Source organism: Limulus polyphemus, unplaced genomic scaffold (genome assembly GCF_000517525.1).
Source record: "Limulus polyphemus unplaced genomic scaffold, Limulus_polyphemus-2.1.2 Scaffold172, whole genome shotgun sequence".
Taxonomy (NCBI): Eukaryota; Metazoa; Arthropoda; class Merostomata; order Xiphosura; family Limulidae; genus Limulus; species Limulus polyphemus.
In genome coordinates, this window is record NW_013665782.1 from 108,849 (window position 1) to 111,459 (window position 2,611).

Consider the following 2,611-nt stretch of genomic DNA (forward strand, 5'->3'; position numbering starts at 1 on the left):
CAACGAACGATTCACACGCTTGACTCAATTGCCCATCTCTATCTCTGTTTGCAATTCAATTCCATTGTTTCCGTCACTTCTTGGCAGTCTTATATACAAGAATACTGCATATCTAGTAAACACTCGAGCATTTAAGAACCTTCGAGAATATTATGACGTGTTACTAGCGTCACGTGACTTCCGCTGTCGTAACAATACTTTAACAATTACTAAAATATAAATTGTTGAATTTAGATATTCTGATGAAATTACAGATACTTTAATAAATTAACAGAAACAGGAAGAAAAACTTGTGCATAATACAAGGAACAAAACACTAAAGGAGATATTGAAGGAGAAGAAAGTTAAACTGAAGGAGTTATACCTTTTTCGATTCAGAAGTTGGAGAGAAATGGAAATATGTACAAGTCCTGTCCAAATATGTACAATGAAGTTGTACCAAAGAAGCTTAACTTGAACCTAAGAATAAAAAGCTTTAAAGAAAAGACTGCAAAAATTAAGTTACTAAAAATTAAGCTCTCCACTGGAATTCATAGAGAAAAGGAAGATTACAGGAAACTTAATTTGAAATTACAGGAAGACATTTTGGACAAACCTCTGGTATGATTTTTGAAATGTTCTTAATTTTTCCAGTAAGATATTGAAAATGATACTAACCGACAATGTTAGCAGTTTAAAATATGTACAAAAAGAAAACAATAACTTGTCAATTTATTTGTTATAATGAAATGAATGATGCTTATACTGTGATGTATTGTTATTTAACATGAAAATCAAGTAGTTTAAGGAACTATAATACAAAATAATAAGGAATTGTAATATTGAAGAGCTCTTTTTCTCAGTGTAGCTAAATAAAAACAAGAAATTAAATTTTTAAAAGTTTACAAACAATTTGAACATTTACATATTTTATGTTCCATACTAACATTTCCACAATTTTCGTCTATCAAATTTTCTGGACCAAACTTTAAATTTTCACGTGCAAGAAATTGATTTGTTTATTTTTTTCAAAAAAAGAGCTTATTGATAAAGAAAATATCCATTTTATTAGGTAGTTTTTAGTGAAACAAAACTTGTTTATTTGTAGTCTTAATACCACTTTGCAAGTGTTACCATGTTTTGTTTCTGAGTTTCTTCTGCAGTGTGTCAAAATTACTTATAAAAAAGTACAAGTTTCAGATCAATTCTTATTCTAAGTAGTATGGAGTTAACAACACAAACTCAGATATTTGAATTTAAATAGCAGGATTTGGCTTTCATTTCTGTTTATTCAACAGCATATTCATATACTGACAAACAAAATTTAGTTACTGCAGCAGTGCTTAAAATGGGAAAAAGTGTTTTTGTTGTTACGACATCTCTTGTTCAAGAAATTTAGAAATTTTATACATAAAAATTAATTTTTGTATAGTAAGGTTGTAAAATTTTATGGTGAATTTTTGTAGTGTTCAAAGGGAAAGAACATATTAATGTTGCTGCTGTTGATTAATACATGATTTAAAAAGTTTAAACCCCACTTCTAAGGCAGTTTAATGTTAATAATAGTAGGGTAATTGACTTCTAAAAGTCAACATTAATTCTTAGAAACTATAATTCCTTTTTAGGTAGTTATGCTGCAATATTGCAAGTAAAGAAAAAATAAATAATTTATAACAAACATATGATATTGTCTTTAATTTTTTTCTTTTATTTCATTAGTAGAAGCTGTTATCTCTCTATGAACTTAAAGAGTATTTGAAAGTGGAGGTTGAACTGAGTGGGTAAGTTTCAAATCAGTTATTTAAGATGATTGGTAATTTGGTGGGCTGAAAGGCAACCACCTTTCTGTTTGACATATGATGTTTGAAAGAAATCAAAAGTATTATATTTCACAAATAAGGCACTATAATATTTTATTTCTGACAGGTTTGGCTATGGTGAACCAGAATAAAATGAAGATCACAACGGCATCCTATATCATAAACACATCATCAGTTAGTTAAGAAGAATCTGAATTTCCAACAAAGGAAAGAGTGAAAGATGGAAAGTTCAGTTGTACAAAAAAATCAAATTTAGCTGTCTTTCTTTTGTAATAGTGTACAATGATAATTTGATAGGGGTGTGGTGATATAATACGTGTATCATATCATGAAGCTATGATATGATTATATCGATATACCTTCTGATACCATATGATTTAGGTATCTTCGTGAAATTTGGCAAGCTTTAAGTAAATGTTACAAGTCTTTGTACAGGAAAAATCAGAATTTCTAATAAAGTATTTTTGCCAAAAATTAATGTTTTAATATATGGAGTCAAAATAGTCATTGCTCTGAGTGTAAAGCGATTTTCATGTTAAGATTAAAAATACTTTTCTCCATCTCAAAAATTAACAAATTTCTTTTGCGTAATCTCTAAAACCTCTGAAATAAATTTCTAACTATTATTTAAATAAATCTCTATATTTTGTCTGCTATATTCACTGCTCTAATTTTATGTGAAGTCAGTCAGTAACCACCAAAAAATATACAAATTAAATTAAAATGATCTTTCTTTTTTTTCTTTCTAGAATTACTTTAAATTGTAACAGGAAACTACATTTATTTAGGCCCCCCAGTGGCACAGCGGTATG

The 2,611-nt window shown here is 28.4% G+C and overlaps 1 long non-coding RNA gene across 1 annotated transcript in view; it reads left to right on the forward strand.

Moving 5' to 3' along the window:
• The window catches only part of LOC111084923, a 14,038-nt gene extending 11,876 nt beyond the window's left edge, over positions 1-2,162 (forward strand). The window contains exons 2-4 of the long non-coding RNA XR_002609808.1: positions 275-600; positions 1,699-1,760; positions 1,906-2,162. This is a non-coding gene — a long non-coding RNA (uncharacterized LOC111084923). The remainder of the gene's footprint in view (positions 1-274; positions 601-1,698; positions 1,761-1,905) is intronic.
• Positions 2,163-2,611: the final 449 nt, after the last annotated feature.